Source organism: Mangifera indica, chromosome 10 (assembly GCF_011075055.1).
Source record: "Mangifera indica cultivar Alphonso chromosome 10, CATAS_Mindica_2.1, whole genome shotgun sequence".
Lineage (NCBI taxonomy): Eukaryota > Viridiplantae > Streptophyta > Magnoliopsida > Sapindales > Anacardiaceae > Mangifera > Mangifera indica.
The window spans coordinates 7652042-7678124 of record NC_058146.1 but is presented as its reverse complement, the minus strand read 5'-3'; the positions used below and the strand labels follow the sequence as shown (position 1 = coordinate 7678124).

The following is a 26083-nucleotide window of genomic DNA, read 5'->3' as shown; positions in this document are numbered from 1 at the left end:
CCCCAACTATCTAAAAGTATCAATTGAAATGGTTTTGTGGTTGTAAAAGTGCTTGTGGGAAAAGTAGTACGAGTTTGCTTAGCAAGGGGGCAAATGAGATACTTTGAATATGAGATAGTACTTAAATGCCCCAATCTTTGATGGGAAATAAATGACACTTTATTAATCTGATTTGTATTACAATAGGGAGAAGTAATACAATTTTTATTTAATAAAAGAAATGTCTTGGAGTTCGATGTCCAGTAGTATAACCCATGTTGTTTTTTACCCTAGACCATCAGATTGCTAGTCGAATTGTCTTGAAATGCACATATAGTAGGCAAAAAAGTTACTACACATTTGTTGTCTACGCATATTTTGGATACTGAGATAAGGTGGAAACATAATATAGGTATACAAAGGGCATTTTTTAATATGAGTTTATCTAATTGAACATCTCCTATTTGGGTGGCTTGAGTTGTGGTCCTATTAAGTAATTTAATAGGTATTGGAGGAGACATATATTTTATGTTGGTACAGAATTCTAGGGAACATATTATATGGTCACTAGCCCCTGAATTTATTATTCAAACATCTAGAGAAATAAAAGTATTTAAGCATGAAATCGTACCTACGTAAGAGGTAAAGATGTCATTGCCCTTTGGTATCTGATTTAGAAGTTGAATCAATTGATCATATTGTTCAAATGAGAGTCCTGTTGTAGATCCTAGATTGGTTGAAGCAACTTGATTTGCTGTGGGCCTTTTTACCTTTGTTTTGCTGAATCTAGGATGACCATGTAGCTTCCAGCAAGTATCCTTGGTGTGATTACGTCGTTTGTAATAGTCACAATGTAATTTTCCCCTTTGTTTAAAAGACTGATTGTGATTATTGAAACTGTTTGGGGCTTGACAAAATTATGAAAAGTTTGGGTTCTAATCTAATTTTGTGCTGTGGGTGAATATGAGCCATTGGATAGCTTAGCTTCATCCTGCCATACAAATTAAACGCTTGAGGTGGCCCTAATTCACTATTTTCTTCTCCAACCGCCTGCTTCCTTTGATAAACGTTGAGGGCAACAACTCTCTTCTCTTCATCATGCCTAATGTTCCTTTGACTTTCATCTTGAACGACAAGATAATATGCTCGTCGTAGTGATGACGCCTTTGCAAAGGTAAGTATATGAGTTTTAAAAGCGACGAACCCCTCGTTTAGCCCCATTAGGAAGTGAGTCAGCTTCTCTTGTTCCTTTACACGTTGGATTTGTCTGAGAACTTCTGGTGGTGCAACGATTGACTCTTCAACGACGTCTAACTAATTCCATGCAGTGGAAAGTCTATTGAAATAGTTCGTGACACTCTGATTTTCTTATTGGATCTTGACAAAGGTTTGTCGAATGCTATAAATCTTTGCAAGATCTAAAGCCCCATACATATCTTTGATGAATCCCTATAACTCCACGGTGTCTTCTGTAGGTGGTAGACTAGTTACGATGTCCTCAGTCAAACGGTTGTTAATCCAAGCTCAGATAAGGGCATTACATCATACCTAAAATCAGACAAGATCAAGTTCGGATGACATGAGTACAGTGTTGTCAACGAATCCAATTTTGTCATTTGCAACGAGCACCCTTCTGAAATTCTAGCCTATTGTGCATAATTCTCGGCTCTAGTTAAAGTTTGTTTTATTAAAATGAGTTCTTGTTCGTCTGATGGCGAAACATAAAGAATATCTCCAGGCTTTAGTTTATTTTTTTTGTAGGAATCAGGTGAAAGGCTAGCATCTATTTAGAACTAGCATTTGGTTCGAAACCTTGGTTCATTATTGATGTTTCAGCAGTGGATTTTGGTGATATAGGATCGATGGATGTTAGTTTGATTGGCTCCATCTAATTCAGATTTTCTTTTATGTAGGTTATTAGAATGCAAGTGAGGTTGCCTTGTATTAGAGCTGAACAGAAGAAAAAAAAGAGCAATTCACAACTTTGCTCTGATACCATGCGAAAATCAGAGAGAGCAGAATTGGTTCAATAAACTATATAAGCTCAAGAAAAGAAATGCAAAGAAAGAATAATTGTTTTTTTATTACTTGTATATACAATCTTTACATACAATGACTTATATATTGTAAATTTTAATCTATCTTTGGTAACATAGTAACAGTTGTACAAAAAATATGCTTTGAATGAAAGAGAATAATCTGCCAATCAATGTGAAATATGATTTCCAAGGATATGATTTCTAATAATTTGGGATATGATTTCCAAGGATAATGTAGGATTTCCATGGATATGATATGATTTCATATGATTTCTAATAATCTACCCACTAATGCTTACAATTCAACATATTCATCATTTTACAATAAATCATAATTATTGTATTCATTTAATAAAACCAAAGGAATCCAAAGACTCAAGTAACATTACAAGAAAGGTTCATGTTATTTAAAACGTGGTAATATGTACATAAATCAACAAAATTTTGAAAGCCAGGAATAAAATCAGAAAAGAACCTCAGAACTGCAGCCAAATGTTGTAAATCATTTGATGACAAAGCTGCCTCAAGCAACAATGAAGGTCAGACAATAGTGACATGAGAAAATTGAAAATGTTCTCTTGTGTCTCCTTTTGCTTGCTTTAGTTGACTTCTTCGCCCGCATTTTCCTAATGTTGTGCATTTTTCTATCATTGTGATTTCTCCACTAGAACATATGCACCTCCAACCAATTAACATCTTCCCCATTGCTGACTCTAAGACAACTCTGGTTACTCCCCATCTCAAAAGTCCACCCCCTGGTTTGTCTATATCGGTAACTTAATTTCACACTATAAATCATGGTTCTTTGATGGTCACTGACTTTTCATCTTTATCGTCATTGCTCTTCACATTGGTCGCTACTACCTCAGTTACTACGACCTCTTCTTTCCCGTTGTCCTATTTACTTGCAACAATTAACATTATGAGCTATTTTTCTTCCTTTATGATTCACGATACTTATCGTGCATGAAAGTTTCAATTTATTGATGTTCTTGCTATTCACAATTTTTAGCATCTAATTGCTAGTGATGTATAACCACCATCACCACCACTTCTACTCGATGACATTCTTAGTCCAGTTCATTCTCATTGGTTGCAAGCTAACAAATTGGTGTTGACTTGGATTAAATCCATAGTTTCACCCACACTTGTTTAGTCCTTGTTGCTTGTCATGATTTGACTACCTTTGGTTTCTTCCTTGGTATGAGAATTGTTCGACAATCTACTATCTTACATTTGTCTCATTGTTGTTACATGGTTGATTTGCTTTAACACTTTCAACTTGACTTATGCGTTCTTTATGCTACCCCTTTTTTTAATTCCAAGACATCACCATCTATTCAGTATGTCCTATTTCTAGACACTATACTCTATCATAGTATGGTCGATCCTCTAATATCTTACGCTCACCCAACCTAATATTGCATTTATTGTGAATCAAGTCACTCAACACATATCTACTCTTACTCACAGAGACATGAATGCAGTCAAATATATTTTTTGCTATAATAAGGGCACCTTGTTTCATAGCCTTACATTCCATCATGATTGTAATCCTTATCTCTTTGCCTATTCAGATGCTGATTGGGTTGTTGATGTTTCAACACATCACTCTATCATTGGTGGTTGTGTTTTCCTAGGCCACAATATTGTTTGTTGGACTGCCAAGAAACAAACTGTTGTGTCTCGCTCTAGTGTAGTCCAAGTACTAGGCACTTGCATATGTGATTACTGATGTTTGGTGGTTTTATTATCTTTCACGGGAGCTCAATGTTCTACTACACTTCTCTCCAATAGTGTTTTGTGAAAAACAATTTGTTTTGCACAGGGCTACCAATCTAGTGTTTCATGCTCGCACTCTACATATCAATATCAATCTACACTTCATACATAAGTTAGTTGCTCGAGGGGCTAGACAACTCCGACATGTCCTTACCATTTCTCAACTTGATGATATTTTTACCAAGAGATTGTCTCATAAGCGTTTTCTCTCATTATGTCTTCAATTGTAGCTTTGTAAGCTCTTGTTACAATTGTGGGGGAATGTTAAATAACATTTATTTTTCCATTCAGTCTGATTTTGATTGGATCCAATTTTGATTGGATCCAATTTTGATTGATTTTATTTGATCTGATTTTGATTTGATTTGATTTTGATTTGATATTATTTTGGTTTAGTATATATTATTTTTCCTTTTTGTAGGATTGAATTTCCTTTTCAGACTACACTGTAATACTATAAAATCTACAATATTTTGTCAGTAATATTCATTCAATTTACAATCCAATTCATACCATTTTCACATTGTAATATCCTTCTTGCACTAGTAACACTACATAGTCATGGTGTAGAGAGAGCTGCCTCAACATATCCAGACCCAGCTTCTTGTTCAAGAATCCGTAAAATACATAGTATTACCATGTAGTTTGAAATTTATCTGAATCATCTTGACTTTTGTGCTTCCGAGCATAACATAAAGCTTCATTGTAGTATCCATCTTGCACTAGTAACACCACATTGTCATGATACAGTGAGAGCTGCCTCAACATATCCAAACCCAGCTTACTGATTTCAACATTTTGTCGACCTGACTCAAGGAGCTACAATGCAACCCCTTTGATGGTTCAAGAATCTATACAATATATAGTATTATAATATAGTCTGAAATAAAATCTTTTAGGGAAAAAAAATGAGAAAAACATGTTTTCTAATCTTTTTTGGGTTTGACAAACAAAAAGTGGGTTATAGAAAAAAAATATAACCTAACCCTGTGACTTTTTCTGATAGAAAGAAAAAAAAATATATATATTGAGATCCAATGAATTAATTAAATAATTAAAGAAAAATCAAACTTAATTTTGTAAAATAATTAATTGCATTAAAAATGGCAAAGATTTGTGGTCACAGATGTTTTCTCCGATCTCCGAGTAAACTTCTCTTATTTGACAGAACAATCTAATTCTGTCTTCCTAGCTTGGTAATCATATTTACTATCTAATCAAGAGTATGCTTTGTGGTTACCTTTATATGAAATCCTACACATTAGAATCTGATTATAGCGTTATACTAATTCTCCATAAGAGATAAAACTGAGGAAAGTGAGTGACAAAGAGAAAACTCAAAAAAATCTATTTCCGTTATTAAGAGAAGTAAGACACCTTTGGTCATACCTGGTTTTTCTTCATTGTCTAATCCTGATTCTCCCAAACATACCTTGGAACCTTAATTTCGTCCTGACGGTTCCCCACCCCATGGATCAAAATATAGAGCTGCAAATAAAGATAAAAAGAAGACAGTTTGAATTACTGTCATTTACCATTACTTTTTTATGTTAAGATGATCACATTGCATAAATTACGTTTTTACGTGAAGAATCATTTTTACCTTTATACTCATTTCTCTCAGGCCAATAAGCTTCCAAAGAAAAAGTGAATAATTATTACTTAAAAAGCAAAAATGGAAACATAATTTTTAGCTTGGGATTCCCTAATTGTTATCATTTAGCCAAATTTAACCAAGAATAGTGAGCAATCCAAAAGAAAAAGGCAAGGCAAAAAAACAACCATAGTTAGATAACAAAAATGAATTCTCCATCCACCAAAAAAAGTAAAAGAAAAATGGTGAAAATCATCCACTTTTCAGAGGCCATTACATTTCATCATCTACTCACATGATGCATCAAAATCAACATATTCATCATTTTACAATAAATTATAATTATTATTCATCTAATAAAGCCAAAGGAATCTAAAGACTCATACATATACATATATATACACATATATAAGAAATGGAATGAGGCAATTATAATAGAATCTTTATGTGCTGTCAAGGTTCCATAATAATTTATGAAAAAAGACAAAAGGGAAACAGTGAAAAAGACAAAAATCTCTGGCACCCATAATTCAGGAGCAATTTCTTAATATAACTTATTTGAGTTTCGAATAAGTGGAGACTTGCAATTCCTTGAGATTTTTCGAAATGGAAACTCAAGCAGCAATAGATGAAGAGTTCATGTTACTCAAAACGTGGTAATATGTACTGAAACCAGCAGAATTTCGAAAGCCAGGAATAAAATGGGAAAAGAAGCTAAGAACTGCAGCCAGATGTTGCGAATCCTTCGATGACAAAGCTGCCTCAAGAAACAATGAGGGCCGGGCAATAGTCACCTGAAGAATTGAAAATGTTATTGTATCAAAACACTCAATTTTATATGCTATTTAAGAGAACACAGTAAATTGACTTCATTGTGGTATAATTTTCATTTTTCGATAAACTAAACTTGATCTGAATCAGCTTATAAGAATTACCTTGTGCTTCCGACCACATAGTCATGATGTAGAGAGAGCTGCCTCAGCATATCCAGACCCAGCATCCTGGTTTCAACATTTTTCCGACCTGACTCGAGGAGCTGCAATGCAACCTCTTGATGGCTGAAGAATCTGTAAAAAATGACTTCATCATAAAGCTTGAATTCTTGACAGCAATTCCACTTTAAGTACAGCATATAAAGAATTCAACTAATATTCATCAATAGAATAATCATTGAGATCTTAAACCTTGTTTATGATAAACAATCCTAGCTCAGCATATCGTTCGCTGCGGGCCAGCAATTGAATGGTCAACACATAAAGATTTGGATGTACTTTGATCTTCTCTGAATTGGCATTGCACAGAAGAAATGACTAAAAGTTCATAAGAAAAAATTCAATACATCTCCAACACCAAAATTGATTTTCCTGGTTAAATCATACCGTTTATAAAACCAGGCATCTTCAATCATACTGATACCTTGAAAACATCATATATTTATACTAATATTATTGATATTAGATTGAAATTAAAAAACCAACCAACTTTAATAACCTCAGTACAATATTAACTCAATTATTCTAATAGTATCAACATCAGTTTGAATTCAGAAAATTAATTCTTCCCTTCAAAGGTTGACATACCTGTGAAGGAACTCGACAATGATGGAAACTAAGTAAGAAGGGTCACCCAACATCTCCTCAACAGGAGCGAAAATAAATCTGTGCATCTCATTAGGTGAAATAGCTGGGGAAGAAAGTTGAGAATCCTGCTGCTCAGAATTATTGGCACTTGGCCTGGAGAGTTGATGTTTAAAAGATGATGACTGAACTTCAGCAGTAGAACTTCCAGCAACAGCTAAATTAACTTTACCATGACCAAGTTGGAGACTGGTAGAGTCTGTTTTCAGGGGTCGAAAATTGGCATTCTTCTCTGAATCTGAATCTGAACCTGAACTCAAGAACGTTGGTCTATTGAGAAGTTCACTGTCAACTCTAGTAGTTGGCTCATGTCTGATGGATTTTCCATCTATTCTATTGGTGGATATATCAGTTCTGGATCTAGGACTACTAGCATTTGACACACCTGAAGAAGTTTTCTCCGTCTTTGTTGCCTTAAAATAACTGCCCGTTTTAATTGAGTAGGAATAAGAGGTAACTAATAGATCTATGGCCTTGGCAACCATAGACACAGGTCTGCGTTCCTGACTAACAGTTCGTGCAATTCCCAAGCACAATTGTTTAGCCTAAAACAGCAGAAACACTTTATAATTGCAATAGCTAATAATTGAATAAATTATTTCTAATAAAACATAAAAGCAGCACAATGATACATAATTAATTCATCAGGTGCCTCAGAACATTAGTTATAGATTCACCTTACATATGTAAAATCTTGTTTTCCAAAAACGTAACATCGTCTCAAAATTTTTATCCTTTTTACAATCAAAAATACATTTTATGGGGGTGACAGATTTCACTCTCAGAATGAATGTGCTAAAACACTCAGATAGAAAGAGCATAATTTATTTTCTTAAAGTGAACAAATACCCATAAAACAAACTAAGGCACATATTAAGACTTAGAATGTTTTTAACCTTATTGGCTTCCAGCTTTCGTCATTGTAAGAATTCTAATACTGATGGCACTTCTGAGCTACTGGCAGAAATTGCCTGCAGGAAAAGAAAGGCACAAGTAGTACAGGAAAGAACTGTTTAATAATTCAAATGATGTACTAGAAAAATGACAACACTTACATCCAAATCTAAATGAATCTTCCACAAAAGCTTGTTAGAAATATCACAAATGAGGTCAGAAACAAGAAAAGTCCAGTTATCTCCGTAAATAGTAGCTTTATTATCAAGAGTATTACTGGCCTCTGAGCTTCCGCTATCTCTGCTGGCAGATCGAGACAGAAGAATACATCCTTGGTAAACCCCTATGGGAGCTCGAGAATCAGCAAATACGTCATAAAGTATAATAACCTTTGCATCTACTTGATGAACAAGTAGTACACTATCAACCACACTAATGGCAATCTTGATTGAATATATTGGAAGAGATCCCTGCATATTGAAATGTCCAGTTAGAAAAATAATTGTTATGCCAAAATATTGCAATGACTTTTGGCCCAGCACACACATAGACACAGAAAGGTTTTTGGCCACAGAAAAAATGAGCATAATTTTACCTGTTGTACAATGGCGTTACGGTAAAATCTATATGAGTGCAGTAGCATTGCAACTCTATCAACTTGTAAACAGTATAACCTACCATAGCTGGGAATATCAAGAATTCCTAAGTTTGATTTCTGTTAAAAAAAGGATTCAATAACAGATAGATTTAAGCAAAAGTAACCTACACAGTGACAATATAGACATCTTCAACAGCTAGGACAGGCTTACTGTTGGCCTCAGGCCTAGCCATTGCCATTTCAAACTTGGACAAGCAAATCACTCTGGCAGATGAAGGCTGTAGAAAAGAACTAGCAACTGTGTCAAAATAAAGGAAGAATTTAATAACAATGCGGGTGCGTTTGGTTAGGGTAATGTTTTAATACCAAATATGAATATTTTCACAAAGATAAATTACCTAGAAGATTATTGGGTATAAAATTTTATTATATTTGATAAATATTGGTAGATATAAATAATTATTATATTTGATTTGATATAATAAAATATTACTAAAATATTATTTTACTTAAATATTTTTGGATATAATTATTTAAAAATATTTTTCATATTATTTGTTATATTAATCAAACATGAGAGTATTTTTGCCTTAAAAAATTAGTAAGTAATTATATAAGTATAACAAAATTAAGATTATTTTGATAATTTTCAAATACTTAAGGTGGAGTTAATAATCAAATTAACTCTTTTATTATTTGTCATATCACTATTGATAATAGAAAATTACTGAAATATTTTATTATTTATAAACCGAACAAAATAATATAAGTAATAAAAGATAGATTATCAAAATAATATTTTTGTCCTTTAAACCAAACCCCTCTAAGGGTGTGTTTAATTTGAATAATTTTTTATTACTAGTAATAAATTATCATTACCAAGATAAATTACTTTGAAGATTAGAAGATATAAATTTCTACTATGTTTTGTTAAATTACCATATATGATTAATTAATGTGTTTGGGTGATAGTAATAAAAAAATATTAAGATATAATAGTATTGAAATTCCCTTTTATGTTAAACTAAATCAAAGGTGTGGGAACATGGGGAAAAGCTATTACAATTAGATGATGATGATCATACTAATAATAATAATAATAAATAAATTAATTAAGAATATCTTTGATTAGGATAATATATTTGCTCAGGATAGTATTTGAAAATTAGAATATTTAAAGAATAAATAGGGTTGATTGGATTTAGAAAAAGAGAAGAACATTACCTTTTAGTTTAGGATCATTTTTGGCCCATTGGGGGAGACTACAACCTTTGAGAGGAACTAACACCTCAAGTTGCCAACATTAGCATTGCTCATATTAGAGTATTTGTTCTTTCTTTAAAGGGTCCTAACAAATTGGAATTAGAGTTGTTGTGATGCTTAAAATGGGCAAACTCAATTTTGTAAAGGATGAGAGTGGAAGTTATTTGTTGGTCTATTGATTCACAAAAATAGAAGCTCGGTTATAAGGGAGAAAGGGATTTGTCTCTTATGTGGGAGTGAATACAAGCCAAATCACGACTATAAATTCAAGTTGTTGGCAGTCTTGTTGGTGGATAAGAATGGATCCGACAACGATGACATCCTAATCGTGAGTGACGAGAAGCAAGAGAAGTGGATTTGGTAACTTTGAATGTGATGCGGCCGAAAAATCTAAATTTGTTTATTCTAGCAAAAAATTGGCTAGTTTCAACAAATTTATTAGGTTGATGATGGACCAAGAAAGGGAATCGACAGAATCTAGAGTTTAACCAGTCAAATGGAGTATAAGAAGGAGAGTCAGCATATTCAAGGGTTCAATTAACAGATCCTAGCAAGTTCCAACTGTTGGAATCCATTTGTTTACTTGGTGATTTGATTTAGTTAGTGACAGAGTCAAAACGGGCAATAAACAAAGACGAAAACGAGAAACAAAAAGAAGACAAAATGAGACATTGACGGAGATGCACTAGGCCAATATCAATGAAGATGACATTAAAATAAAGGAAGTATGGAGTTGACTTTTCCGATCACTAGTGACCACAAAATAATGACAAAATGGGAGGAATTTTTCCAAATTGAGTAGGAAGAAATATAAAGATGAAAAAAAGTCAAACTAGTTGGATAAAAAAAAGGAAAAACAAAACAAAGTATAAATAAATAAACAAATAAAAGAGACTTTCCAATTTTCCTCAAAGTGGTTTTCGAAGACGTGGCTAATGTTAGGATTTAATAATAAAAATAATTAATAATGATATTGATAATAAAAATAAAGAATATATTAGATTTTAGGATATTTGAAGAATAAATAGGAGTGGTTGGATTGAGGAGAAGAGAGAAAAATATTATCTTTGAGTTTAAGGTAACCTTTGGCTAATTAAGAGGCTACAACCTTTGGGAGGAACTGTTACTTTTTGTTGCTAGCATTAGCATTGTTTATATTGTAGTATTCGTTTTTGTTTAAGAGGTTCCTAATAAGGGTTGGAAAAGAAATGACAAAATGGAAACTGTAATATATCAAAAAGTGGGAGTTGAATAAGAGAATCTAACGGTGATGAAATCGACAAAATCAACCAAATCTATCTCGATTTCATCTTGACATAATCAACAAAATCATTCTCAATCTTATCTCTCATCTTTTATCTTGACAATGGCTAGGGCTTGTTGGTGCTCTCATTCATCTCAATCTCAATCTCAGTCTAATCTTTTCATATCAATGAAATCAAGATAATTGATCTCCATCTATAGGCCGGAGCTAAAACAAATCAAAGGACAAAAATGTTGGAGAGAACAAAATCGGCAGGTGGTGGTGTGGGTGGTGGCAAGTGAGGGTGGTGTTGGAGGTGTCGGCATGTGGTGGTGTGGGTGTATTATTTTAGTAATCTTTTAATATAAAGAAAAAATTAATAATTGAATTACCTTATATATAACCTCTTAATTTAGCTGGAAGAAAACTTCAAAAAGTTGAATGTACTTTCTAAAGTAATCAAACGAGTCTCTCTCAAAATGCATATTATGTACTAAATATTAATTTACAAAAGAAAACACTGTATGGTGCACCAAAACACCCCATGCAAATTTAGAAAAAGTATTGACTATTGAAGTTGTACCATATGAAGATTCAAAAAGTATATATTACTAACTATTGAATTATTGCAAATAAATGCACACAACAATACACATTGGCATGTAAAGTTACTGGAGAAAAGGCAGTGGTTTTTAAGACAGGGTAACTGATCTACAGTATATGGCAGAATGAGGAAACTGACCATTTGAAATTTTGGTGAAAAATTTCTGTTTCATGATCTCAAAATGTGACCCTGTATTTACCAATATAATGCTTTAGAAATATACCCAAAACATTTCCTCAAAACCAATTTTCAAGGCCACTGTTTTAGGAAAGCAAGCATACCAAAGATATCATCTAGGTTAGAAGGTTTCAAATAAAACAAAGCTAATATTGGAGTTGGCAACAATACCTGAAAGCCAGTGAGCATCTGACACTGCATTCCAGGAGCAAGAAGAACCAATCTACTCTCGTGTGTACACATACCAGCGCATGTTCATTTTCCTTGTTTCCACCAAGCAAGTGATTTTGAGACAGAATTGTAAGTCAACAAGTCCAGCCCACTGTAATTGAACTCCATTTAGTGAAACGAAAAAACAAGGAAAGTTGATGGCAAAAATAGATGCAAAAGAGAAATAGGTGAATTAGTTACCCAAGGTCACCAAGAGGTTATAAGATTTACACCGTCCTTAAGTTGACACGAATAGTACCTTTAGATTTTAGAAAAATAATGCTCAACATAAAACATCTACCATTGATGCATGCTGTCAACCTTTAACCCTTAGGGCCAAGTCCACCCGAAAAAAAAAAAGTGGCAAACATGTATGGAGATGGGTATTATCTATCCAAATTAAACACTGAATGACTGTAAATTGAGATCTATCTATCGGATTTTTACAATGTTTCTACCCAGCATAAGAACAGAGGGCAGAATATCTCATTTGCAGTTATTCCAGATATACCAAAATGTGATAAGGAGGCAGCAAATGACTGTCAAGGATGATGTGCTAGTCTTGCAATTTGTACCAAAATATCCTGAAAACCTAGATTTGGTGTTACCAAGATCAACAGGCTCATCACAGTTAGTTTATCCAAATTCCAAAACAGATTTTTTGTAGGAGCATACTGTATCATTAAAAATCTAAGGAACAAACATAACTTTTTTGTTCTCAACAGCTTTTGTGGCATCGTGTTTATATCTTTCTTGAAAAGAAACAATCAAACTTCATTAAGATAAAATCTTTTTGATAGACAATAAAAATCAATTGTTCAGTATTTCCAAAACATACTAGATATTCTCTTGCCTAATCTTTGCAATTACAATATCACAGAGAGCACAGTCTGTCCAAAAGAAACCTAGTATACTCTCTGACTCTTACTTCCACCTATGGCTAAAGCTTTCCTCTGTTTCTCTGTTACAAATCTGAATCTCAGTGTTGGATCGTTGTATTGTTACAAGTTTTGCATTTAAAGAAAATCAGATGGATAAGATTGGCCCTTCACTGACTGAATCAGATGTAGGGGTGGCAAGAGGATTGAAAGGAACAGTTTTCCATGAAAATATATGTACAAAAAGGAAAACGAAGAAGATTACAAGACTACCCAGTCAGAGGGGGATTATAAAGTTAATAATTACTTGAAAAACACCTAATACTGCATCAAATGCTTATGAAATTTCAGATTGATCACATTACCTGGTCAGATATTGATGAGAAGAGCAACTCATTTCCATCATCATAATGTGCTCCTTGTTTCAGGAGCGGTACAACATAGAGGTGGATATTGTATATATACATGTGACAGAGCAGCACTAGAACCACTTAAACCAATGCTAGGCTAAGAACTTGATGCTTTTCCAGACATATCTCCTGATAATCAGCTTTGTAATGTTACCAACAAGATATGGTGGGTACCTCAGGAGAGCTGAAACCCAAGCTTATATCATAAATGTCATAACACTGTGAAGCTATCCACAAATGCAATCAACTTCTTTAACTTTCAATTTCAACCTTAGGAACCCAAAATGGCAGAGCTCAGAAAATACAACAGCAGATGGTCCAATGTGAATATCATATACTTCTGTCACACCTATAGGAAAAATATGAAATATCAGGAACATATCTGCGCAATAGCAGCAAACATAATAAGCTTGTGGAGCATATTTAAACCAGAAAAAATCAAAACTTTTGAGGTAAATAAAGAACCTTTTCTTTTTCTTGAGCTTCAAGTTGATGCTTGTCATATAAGGTATATTCCTCAAGATATTGACTGAATAGTATGCTTAGACCTTCTCGGAGCTATTCAGCAAGATAAAAAGTACGATGTTAAGAGCAAAATCTTCTAGAAGAGAACAAATACCAAAAACTATGTCATCCTATGCTATAACAAATTTCAACACAATTTTTCAGTCATAGAACAAAGTGCGTCTCTTTGTAATGTAGAATATGATACCATATATTGCATGCACTTCTTGAGTGCAATAAATTCTTTCAAACACATATCACTCTCAACTTCTGGAACTTTTGCAGCAACACAACCTCCATACATTTTAGCGTGCCAAAATGAAATTGTATTCAGAAAAATCAGCCATGGCAGTCAGAAGATTTCACAAATATATTTCAAAGGAAGGTCATCAAAATGCATGTTCAAAATATAGAATTACTGTATTGTTTTAAATATTTCAAAAATTATTTTTCCATCGTTTCCTTCATGCTCTCAACACTTCTCTAAAAGCACTTTCCTAAAACATAACTTATTAACTGCTTTCCAAAAAGCACTTTTCAGCCACAAACCTGAGTTGCACAATTTGTTGAAATGCGTCTCAGCACGGAGGAAGTATTCTTTTCTTTCATGCCTGCAAAACTGAAAAAAGAAATCTAACAAATCAAACTCCTTAACGAGAAATCATCACACATAAATTAAACACAGCAACAGGTAAAATTATACACAATCCCTCACCTCTTCAGAGTTGAAACAGAATCATCAATAATCAATACAAATAATACTCCAGCACTGTTAGAGAGGAGAGGTAATTTTATAAGGGAGGAACTTTGTGTGAGAGAATTATTTGAGAGGAAGAGACTTATAATTTTTTATTCATGCTTCAAATACAAAACACTAGGATATTTATAGGTATAATGATGACTTTTAAAAATCCTAAATACATGAACCTAGCATTGAACTTGTACATTAGCCATTAATAACCTAACATTGAACTTGTGTATGAACATGAACTTGAACTTGTACATGAATCATGTATAAACATGAACTTATGCTATAAACATTGAACTTTGAGTTGTACAAACATTTAACTTGTGTCACATAAGATGTACCTAGAAATGTGTTCATGAACTTGTATTACATGAGATGCACCTAGAAAGTTTCAAATTAATCTTCAGCACTCCCCCTTAATTTGAAATCTTCTCTTTACTCTAAGATATGCTTGTAATCGATGAAACTCTTCAAACTTGAGTGGCTTTGTAAAAATGTCCGCAACTTGATCATGTGTCTTAACATACTTAAGCTCTATTTCCTTTTTTTCAATACATTCTTTTATAAAATGATACCTTGTGTCAATATGTTTGCTACGATCATGGAAAATCGGGTTCTTGGCTAATGCTTGTGCAGATTTGTTGTCAATGCAAATTTCAGTTGCTTCCTTTTGTGGTAAGTAGAGTTCCCTCAATAAACTCCTAAGCCAAATAACATGACAAGTGTAAGATGTTGCAACCATATATTCAAATTCACAAGTTGAAAGAGTAACAATGGACTGCTTCTTCGAACTCCATGTAATAGCACAATCACCCATGAAAAATACAAAACCAGTAGTGCTCTTTCTATCATCAACATCTCTTGCAAAATCACTATCACAAAATCTAATAAACTTGAAATCAATTGTTGAAGAATAGAACAACCCATAATCAATTGTTCCTTTAAGATAATGCAGTATTCTTTTAGTAGCTTTCATGTGGGTAGAAGTAGAAGCTTCCACGAAACGACTTAGCATTCTAACTGCAAAAAGAATATTTGGCCTTGTACATGTCATGTATCTCAAACTTCCCATAAGACTTTTGAATATAGTGGGATCTTCCTTACATCCTTCATCGAACTTTGACAATTTTATTCCATATTCCATAGGTGTGCTGACAGGATTATAGTCAAGCATGTTGAATTTTTCCAATATTTCTCTTGCATAGCTTTCTTGTGAAATAAAAATTCCATTTTGTGTTTGCTTCACCTCCAAGCCCAAATAGTATGACATAAGTCCTATATTCGTCATCTCAAACTCTTATGACATAGCTTTCTTGAATTCTTCAAACAATCTTGGATTATTACCAGTGAAGATAAGATCATCCATATAAAGGCAAGCAAGTAACAAATCTCCATTCTTCTATGATTTAACATAAAGAGAGTACTCATGAGGGCAACAAATAAATCCATCATCTTTGAAGTACTTGTTAATGCGAGTATTTTAAGCCTCGGTGCTTGCTTTAAACCATATAATGCTCTCCTCAATCTCAAAATTTTATCCTTATGGCCTTTAACTAGAAAACCCATTAGTTGCTCAACATAGACCTCATCTTCAAGATAGCCATTTAGAAAAGTCGACTTAACATCAAGTTGATCGATTTTCCACTTCATTTGAGCTGCTAGAGAAATCATCAATCGAATTGTCTCTATGCGAGCAACAGGTGCAAAAACTTCTTCATAGTCTATAACATACTTTTGTTTGTATCCTTAGCAACAAGTCTTGCTTTATGTCTCTCCACATCTCCTTTTGCATTCTTTTTTGCCCTATAAACCCATTTGACTCCAATAGCTTTATGACCCTCAGAGAGTGTTGACAATTCCCAAGTGTTATTTTTCTCAATTGCTTTGATTCTTCTTCCATAGCTTGCCTCCACCTGTTGTTTTTCACTGCTTCCTCCTAGTTTAGTGGTTCACTATCTATAAGAAGACAAAAGAAATTATTTTCATCATAATTAGAAATTTCTTCAGTTTCATTATAAATATCATACAAGTTTCTCATTTTTTGTAATTCTCTACTAGAACCTTCCTCATATGTAGAAGAAGTAGGAAAATGAGATAAACTTGGATCTTGAATAAGATTTTCTTCATCATCATCAAAGTATGGAAAAAAGTCATAGGTGCTTTTTTCTTTTGTCTCCTAATCCCACATTGCTTCTTTATCAAACTCAACATCTCAGCTCACTACGAGCTTATGCATGCTTAGATTGTATAACGTATAGCCTTTAGACTTTTGATCATAGCCAATGAAAACATGTTTGACACTTCAATCATCTAACTTGGATCTTTCTTGTTGAGGCATATGAACATATGCAATACTTCCAAAAACTCGAACATGAGCAACACTAAGCTTTCTTCCATTCCATGCTTCTTGTGGCATCTTACCTTTGACACTTCTTGTTGGAGATAGGTTTGACAAATAAACTGCACAAGAAATGGTTTCTGCCCAAAATTCTGTAGGCATACACTTGGTTTTCAGCACATTGAGCCATGTTGAGAATTGTTTAATTCTTCTTCTCTGTAACACCATTTTGTTGTGGCGATCTAGGGACTGTTAAGGGATAACGAATACCATGTAGTTCACAAAAATTGTTGAACTCTTTTGATGTGAATTCACCACCTCGATTAGACCTTAAAGCTTTAATCGTATAACTATTTTCATTTTCCACCAAAGTTTTGAACTTCTTGAATGCTTCAAATGCTTCAGATTTCTGTTTAAAAAAATAAACCCAAGTCTTTCGACTATAGTCATCAATGAAAAGCAAAAAATATATATTGTTACCAAAAGATAATGATTAGATCGGTCCATACATATCGATGTGCACAGGCTGAAATGGCTTAGTTGCTTTTGTCTCAACTTCTTTTGGAAAACTCCTTCTTAAATGCTTACTAAGTAAACATCCTTCACATAAATGATGTTGATGGTTTATGTGAGGCATTCCTTTCACCATGTATTTATCTCCCAAAAATTTAAGTGCTCTAAAATTCAAGTGCCCAAATCTCATATGCCAATGCCATACTTCATCTCTCACAACTACCTTCAAGCATTTTGCTTCTATTGTATGGAGATTCAACATAAACATTATATTTTTGAACATAAACACCTTAGCAATCAATTTATCATTTTGATCTTTGAGCCAAAGGCAACAATCTTTCATGTGAATTTCATACCCATTTTCAATAAGTTGTCCCAAACTCAAAATATTGGTTTTTAATTTAGACAAATAGTATATGTCAATAATAAGCATATGACTTTCATTTCTTGAGGAAATTAAAATAATACCTTTTCCACAAATCTGAATTTGTGAAGAATATTCAAAGGAAACATTGCCTTGCACTTGATTATCAAGTGTCACAAATTTTTCTTTGTCCCCACACATCTGATTGTTTGCTTTATTATCTAAGAACCACAAATTTTCTTCTTTTCCTTTGTCATCTCTGAGTGTTAGTAACAAAGCGGGCTCTCCAACTTCTTGTTTGTCATCAACAACATTCACTTGTTCCTTAACATTAGTCGTTGCAAAATAACATTCCCAAAAATAATGACCAAAATTATGACAATTGTAACATTTAACTTTAGACTTATCATACATATTTTCATTTGGTCTAGAATTGTTACCTTTTCCTCTTCCTCGCCTTCTATATGATTGATGACTCCTTTCATCATTGGTGAGGTTGTTATAATCACCTCTACCTCGTCCTCTTCAACTATGACCACGACCACAACCTCGCCCTCTTCCTCGTCCTTTTTGGTTAGTCTTACTATTATTATCTTTCAAAGAAACTTTTATTTTTAGAGCTTGTTCTAGTGGTTCATCTTCCCTCCTTTTAATCTTGTCTTCATGGGCTTGTAAAAAGCCTTATAATTGTTCAAGTGACAAGGAGTCTAAATCTTTGGACTCTTCAATGACATAAACCACATAATCAAACTTTGGTGTTAAGAAACGAAAAATCTTTTCTACCACACGAACATCTTCAATTTGATCATTATACCTTTTCATTTAACTTACAATGGTCTTTACTCTTGAACAATAATCTGAAATTAACTCGAAATCTTTCATACGCAAAACTTCAAAATCACCTCGTAATGATTGGAGTCGCACTTTTTTCACTTTGTTAACTCTTTGAAATGAACTTTGCAAAATCTCCCATGCTTCCTTTGAGGTATTTGCATCGACCACCTTCACGAATATTGAATCATCCAAACATTGATGGATGAGGGTGATGCTTATTGATCCTTCTTCTTTATCTTCGCCAAAACATCCTTCTTATTATATGGTAAATCAACTTCATTTTCAGGTTGTACATAACTTTTCTAAATAAAATCCTATGTATCTTGCGAGCTAAGTACGACTTTTATGCGTAGACACCAAGTTCCATAATTTTCTTTTATGAGGCTAGGAAATTGAAATGAGTAGACTCCATTGTTATTTGCCATTTCTTAAAAGAACTAGGCTCTGATACTACTTTGTTAGAGAGAAGAGGTAATTTTATAAGGGAGAGACTTTGTGTGAGAGAATTATTTGAGAGGAAGAGACTTATAATTTTTTATTCATGCTTCAAATACAAAACACTAGGATATTTATAGGTACAAGGATGACTTTTAAAAATCTTAAATACATGAACCTAGCATTGAACTTGTACATAAGCTATTAATAACCTAACATTGAACTTGTGTATGAACATGAACATGAACTTGTACATGAATCATATATGAACATGAACTTATACTGTGAACATTGAACTTTGAGTTGTACAAACATTTAGCTTGTGTCACATAAGATGTACCTAGAAATGTGTTCATGAACTTGTGTCACATGAGATGCACCTAGAAAGTTTCAAATTAATCTTCAACAAGCACATCAAACACATAAATGAGGACTAATCACATAAGAAGAAATGAACAACTGGTAAATTCAAATAAACGTCTTAGCTCTTTAGATTTTAACAAATTGGTCCATAATCAAAAACCCAATTAGTTTCTCCTTTAAAAATGTAGTTAAATTTGCAAGCAATTCTTCAAAACCATCAATTAGTTCAAGCATCAGTTATTGAATCCTCAATATGACAGAAACTTAGATTATCAAACAAATCAAACTTTTAATCACAAATTAGTAATCATCACACATAAATTAAAAAGAGAAGCAGGTAAAACTTCACAAAAGTCCTCGCCATTTCAAATTGCAACGATTCATTATTAATCAATACGAATAAATTTCCAGCAATTCAAACATGTTAAATAGAAATTATCACACATGAAACAAATGATATAGTTGGTAAATTTACATAATTTCCTTACCTTAAAACAAATTGCTCCGTGCATGTTAAATAGAAATCATCACACACAAAACAAATGAAACAATTGTTAAATTTACATAATGCCCTCGTTTCTTCAAAATTCAACAAATTGTTCCGTAATCAACATCGAGTCAACTTTTTCTTAAAAAATGCACTTAAAATTATGAGCAATTCTTCAAAATCAATCAATCGTTTGAAGAAACAGTTATTGAATCCTCAGTTCGACAGAAACTTTGATTATTGGAAGAAATAAAACGATCAATCAATTAATTGCCAGAGAAAATACCGGGAGAACCGACCATGTCTTTTAAGTATTCGTATCAAAGCGAAACTCAGATTTTGATTCTATTGCTTTTGAAATCTAACAATGCTTATTTACAGTATCCTTGACCAGTGTATGTCCAAGTAAAAATGTTGTGGCCTCATCTGATTTTTATTATAACTGTACATAATTAATTATAGAATTATTATTATGAATTCAATCCACCATGGCTACCTCAAACTCAATCCTACTGAGTCACAAGATGGGCTTGTATTTCTTCGAGTCGAGTTCTGTTGCACTGAATGAAAAAGTATTTAAGGTTTCGAGAATTTCAAATAATCACATTTTTTCAAATTCATATTCCTTTCGGATGGTATATATACAACTGAAGAAGAGTGTTACATCGCTTGTGATAGTCAAATATGAAATCACTTTAGAGCCGCACGAATCTGGTCCTTGGGATCAACAAGCTAGTTATATGTTTAGGGTAGCCAAGTAGACAGGTCATCTTGAAAGATACAAACTGCTTACGTCAAAAATGGTATCTTTAAGTTACCGCTCTAGTCCACAAGTTTAACAAGCCTAATGGCACAATCGGTCAATCAAGGTGTTAACATATGCGGTATTTAGCATATAGTATATTTGGATGGTGAGAGAGTTATCATTATTGTTAACCTATATTTGTATTGATTATTAATTTTAGGTCTAATATGTGTTACATATCAGATAAGACTTTGGGACATATTGTCTAGAGGCAACTTACTATTGCTTTTGCTAGGAGAACTTTTGGCATAAGGTAGGGAGCTTGGAAAGTTATACACCCTAAAGAGGGTATAGGATCCCTGGTCTAAAGTACTTAATTGTTGCTTGCATTAGTGAAAACGATTGATAGTGATTGAGAAACAAGTGCTATTTACGTACCATTAAAGGGATCAATATTGTTGATTTTGTCAATGGGTTCAAGAGTCGATATCATGAGTGGTCATCTCAGGGCAAAAACTATACATTCTCATTTGAAGTCATGAAGCTAGTAGGCTTACGATGGGACATGAAGAGTAAGAAGAGAAAATGTGTTGCTTAAGGTCTAAGAAACTATTCATTCTATAAGATCAGAAGCATATTGCAATTAGGCATTTATGCATTGTATGTTGTTTGCTATTGATGGGTTAAACTTCATACTTCAAGAGACATCTATACATTGAGTTTCTTCTTTGGTATCTTTCCATGGAGAATCACAATAAGAATGCTATGTCTAGCACTAATATGTTAAATAATTTATTTGAATTCTAAAAGATGTTAGGAGAGTGTTATGTTACAGATTGACAATACGATGTCATGTTAGGTGGAGACCCTTCTTATAACACTAAAGTATTGATAATATTTTTTTTGTTATAAACAAATGTACACAATTTGAAATTTTATGCAAGATAGACTATGATAATGACGGTGGGTTTATGGTCTTATCAGTTACACTTTAAATTCGAATTCAAATAATACCTACTTAATTCATTACATATTGGAGATAATATAACGATCTAGACTTGATAAAACAAGAGGTTAATATTTTCCATTATGTGTGAGTGACATGCAAGGAATGTTAACTAGTAGATTGTATTCTTTGAGCAAGGGAGTTTATCTGCAGTTTGAGGTTTGAGCTATTTCTTTCGTAGTTTTTTGCTTCGTTTGAAATTACTCCATGGATTGAAGCTTATCATAAAACACAAGTGTTTCACCTATAAAACATGAATTTATTCCCTTTATTGCTATGCATTCCTTTCTATTATTTAACACAATAATTATAATAAAATTTGTAGGTATAGTTCTTTAAAAATTATTAAAAATTATCAATCATAATTCTCTCCTAAGTTTTAATATTGTTTCAGAGAAGAGGGTCTTTACTTATATCCAAACTAGATTATATTAAATACCACCATGGGGTATACACCTTTTCTTTTCTTTTTTTTTTTAATTAAGGAACCTTGCTCGATTTGGTTAGAAGGATAAACTCGGGACACAGTGACTTAGATCCACAATTATTACACTAGATAAGTTAGGGTTTTACAAACATAACAAAGACTAAAACTCAAGTCTTCTCCCTCTTTTGAGGACCCTTTACTTATTATTAGAGATTTTAAACTATATGCACACTATTTATATTTATTTTGTTCTTTTTGGTATTGCAAAGTTTGAAGATTAGAAACAAAGTATACATTGTTTATTAACTATGATGAATGACAATACATACTTGGTTTTCTAACACCAATTATGAAAAGATATTGTTTATGTGTGATTTAGTGATACTCAATTCATTTTAATTTATTCTATATATTTTTATCCCTGTATTTATACCATAGTTGTAACCAATTTTATTGCAATATCAAGCAAGGATTATAATGTTGAAAGTGAAAGGCAAAAAGGTGTTGAGTTTTATAGAACTCAACACATCAACCACACATACGAGTTGTAAGCTAGTTTTTGTTTGTTTTGAATCCTTTCCTATTGGGAGAAACCCAAATTTGCTTTATGTGAAAAGCTCGACTCACTGTCTTCATGAATTATGGCAAAATAAAGTTCAACATTGCAAAATAATGCATATATATAACACACAACAAATCAGAGAAAGAAAAGAACAAGGAAAAAAATGTTGTCTTGGATTTTTAGTTTGCATTTATGAGAGATTTTCATGTTCTCTCAATTTCACCATTGGATGGTTCTTATTTTTGGACTTCTAGTAGAAGACTCATTATTTTTCATTCTAAATAATGAAGATCGCATTTTATTTTTCAAATAACCTATTATCTATGTTGAAACATGACTAATTGTATGTTGAAGTTCAATTTAGACAATTAGAAAAAATATCTTTTTCTCCTTTATCTACTGTTAGATTCCTTGTAAATTTTGATAGTATTTTAAGCACATCTAGTTCTATAGTTTGGATGATGGAGATTTGTTTTTTATGTTTATAACATGAGATATAAACTTACGAGTTTATTGTGATATTTTCTATTTTCTGCAGTTGTATTGTTGTCATGTTTTGTTGCTTTGGAGGGTTGTGTGTCTATTCGTAGGTTGAAAACTATGTACCATTATTTTGGATATAGTGGATTATATTTGGGCGATGCTAGTGGTTTTACTTTTTATATTGAAGAAGTTTTCACGTTAAATTGTGGTCATTTTTATTATACTTGTTTTTAATTATTTGAAAGAATCATATTTTTGTTGATTATTTGCAGTCACATAATTCAATTAAGAGAGGAAAAGTTTGATTTTGGTCTTGTTTGTTTGCTTGCTTTCTTCCCAACAAATTTGAATTTGGTTTTGTGCTATGCTAATCATGCAAGATGTTTTAGTTTGGTGCAAGTTTTATATTTTATTAGAAAGTCATGTTTGCTAGTATGGGCTTGACACATATTTTTCATGCTTTGCTGGAACTTAAAAAGCATCTTGCATTTTCATGTTGTTATTGAGTCAACAGAAGTTGAAACATTCATAATAAGTTCACGACGTTTCATCTATTTACACAAACTTGCCTGTAAGCAGTTGATGACAAAGCTTCAATATGCATTAGGTTGGTGATTATTTGAATATTTCAATTGCTTATTTGCTCGATCACCATTCTAGATTTTGTATTATCTTGTATTAGAACGATTATCTTGTTGATTTAAGGATTCAAATGTTGTTTTGAACAAGTTTGAAAATATTGATTGGTACTTGGAGACATATTTAAGGATTCAAATGCTGTATTAGATGGATCTTTAACAAGACATAATGTATATTTTGGACATATTGAATAGATGTATATTTTGGAAATATTGCTCACCATTCTAGATTGACTGTGCTTTGTTCAAGCCAATTTCAAGCTCTAACATACTGATCCAAACAAAGCTTGAAAATTTGAGCATACTCACGTTGGTATCAGAGTCATCTTATATCTGTGCAATTGTGATGCTGGTGATATAAACATGATTAGGAAGCATGTTTAGAGATTAAATTTATGTGAACAGTAAATTTTCTTTTAAATAATGCGTACGGACGTTAATGCTTCTTGATGGATTTGTTACAATTTTTGTGAAATTGATACTTAGAATCATGTTAGGATGAATTCTGGATATTAGTTGCATGATTAATTAGAAAAAGAATTGCATGAAACTGCATGAAATTGGACGAAATTCAGTGGTCTATGTTTCACCCAAAAACCGTGACTTTCTTGCATTTAATTCGCCAAAATCCGACGACTTTGTTGTCGAAAATTTGATAGAACTTAATCTTCGCCAGAAGGTGGTTGGAAGACGACTAATTTTGCAGTCAAAATGTTAGGGTTCATACTGCGTCGCGGGTTGCAATTGGGTTGGGAAAACCTAATTACCTGACTCGATTGGTCAACGGGTTGGTCAAACTCGATGGTCAATGGGTCAACCCATTTAGTCAATCGGGTCGACCCAACCTGAATCCTGACTCATGGGTAACCCGGTCAACTGTTGATCGATCAATGGTCAAATAGTTGACCAATCAACGGTCAACATTTTGATTACGCGTGGCAGTGCGTGAGGACCTAGTTTCAATGCGTGGGGTCTCATGAATTGAGTTGTTCTCGTGTGGAAGCGTGTGAGTTAGTGCTTTGGTGAGTGGGAGCACGTGCATGCTTCTAATTATGCTTGGCAGCTTATATTAGCTCAGATTCTATTCTATGTAATCTATTTATGCATGAATTGAACACTTATAGGTGTTATTTTGATCATGGTTTTGAATTATACTTTGCTAAACATGTGAACATGTGTTGTTTATATTGTTATGCATGTATAATTTATTATTGTTTATTTGTTGGTCATATATAGGGTGAACATGTTAACTAAAGACTACTATATGAACTATAAGATGAATCAAGTGCACAATCTTTTCACTCACCTTGGTGTCATGCATGAGATATATAACGATTTAAAAAATAAGGGCATAAAATTAATTGAAAATGAGAGAATATTTGGATTACTAAGTTCATTGCCAGATTATTGGAGTTCAATAATTTCTAATCTTGTCCGGGGCAAGAAATTCAAGAATTATTGGCAATGTATAGATGAATTACAGCTCGTTGAAGAACGTAGAATTGTAATGAATATAAGAAAATCTACATCACTCTCTATTTTCCCAAATCAATGAAGTGCAAGGCATGTAGGATATCGCAGGCATGATAATAACTTTATCTTAGATAAAGTTACTCCTAATATTGTTAGAGATAGAGAAAATGTCTTTTCTCAATCTGATTGGTGGAGATCAAATCTCTATAAATATGGAGAGCGTTTGATTAACAAGACGCCCTGTTTTAAATTGTACAAATCTCAAGTCAAGGATAATTCATAAGTTAGTCATAGTTATTGAATTTCATGTCCATATTTATTTTCATGTGTATTTGCTTGTTTTTAAATTATGATTATGTTGAACTCCATGTTGATATAATATAATATATTTTATGGTTATTTGTGAGAATTCTGAGACTAGTAGAATTCAATTATTCTCGTTTAGAATATACATTAACGTGATTGGATTAATTGTTAAAATGTGAAACATTTGCGTCATAGACGATGATTGAGAATATAGTGAACTTTCGACTTTATGCCTTATGTGACATATTTTAATTTTTAATGCACAATTGCGACAATAAAATGTGTATATATCTTATTGTTGGTGTTGTGTTGCGTATCTCTGTAGTTATATATTGAAATGACTTCGAAAAACATAATTGCCGATTTGAAAAAGGGAAAAAGATTGAATGGGGACAATTATAAAATATGGAGAATGAGAATGCATTATATCCTAGATGAATATGATGCCTTGGAAGCTGTTAATCAGGTCATGGAAGAGCCCCAGCTGGCTGAGGGGTAGAATCCTAATAATGCCCAACATAAGTGTGATATGGACGCTTATAATTCCTG

General features: G+C 32.9%; 1 pseudogene; it reads right to left on the bottom strand.

The window, feature by feature from the left end:
• Window positions 1-867: 867 nt before the first annotated feature.
• LOC123227885 lies at window positions 868-13688 on the bottom strand (annotated as a pseudogene).
• Window positions 13689-26083: the final 12395 nt, after the last annotated feature.